Raw genomic sequence first — 849 nt, 5'->3', positions numbered from 1 at the left:
AAATTTTTAGGAACTGAATTGGATAATTACTCTTAATTATTAATATATAATTTAAATACATTTTAATATTACACTAATATCTTAAAACAAAAAACAAAAATGGTTATATATATGTTCGATTTTCATACATATTATATGTAAATAGAAGTTAATTGACTCGATTTATACTAATTCTGTAAATTGAGTTAATTGAATTTGATTTGGTTAGAGTGGTAGTAAATCGAATCTAGCTGAATCGATTTACTAATTCTGAAGCATATATATAGTAATTCGAATCATATTGATTGATTGACTATTTATATAGGTTACTGATATTTCTTACTTTTAAGTTAATTATTTATATTATTTATTCTAGTTAATTTTAAAACATAAATGTCAATAAAAAATACCCTCATTTATATTCAAATAAAATATTAAAAGAAGAGGAGTGCTAGGAGGTCAGGTTTTGTGATTTGTAGCAATTGATTAATCATCATTAATATTTTAATGGTATAAAATTACATTTAATGGTGTGAAATTTTTTTTGCTGGTTAAGTGCTGACCAAATTTTAAAAAGTACTGACCATCTAAACTTTCTTTTAAACAAAAATCAAAACGAATAAAAATAGAAATCCAACTTTTATGTTTTGATTCAAATTTCAGACAATCTACATATTTTTATAAACTTATGAATTTAATTGGAACATTAAATAATTTCTAAAAATTTATTAAAAATAATTATTTAACTTATTAGCATCTAAAGAATTATTATTGAGACTTTTGATATTAAAAAAATTAATATAAAGTATAACCTTTTAAAATAATATAGGAGTTAAAACTTGATTTTTATAAATAAAAAATAATATATAG

The sequence above is a fragment of the Arachis duranensis genome, chromosome 4, assembly GCF_000817695.3.
Source record: "Arachis duranensis cultivar V14167 chromosome 4, aradu.V14167.gnm2.J7QH, whole genome shotgun sequence".
Lineage (NCBI taxonomy): Eukaryota > Viridiplantae > Streptophyta > Magnoliopsida > Fabales > Fabaceae > Arachis > Arachis duranensis.
This window is presented reverse-complemented; position numbering follows the sequence as displayed.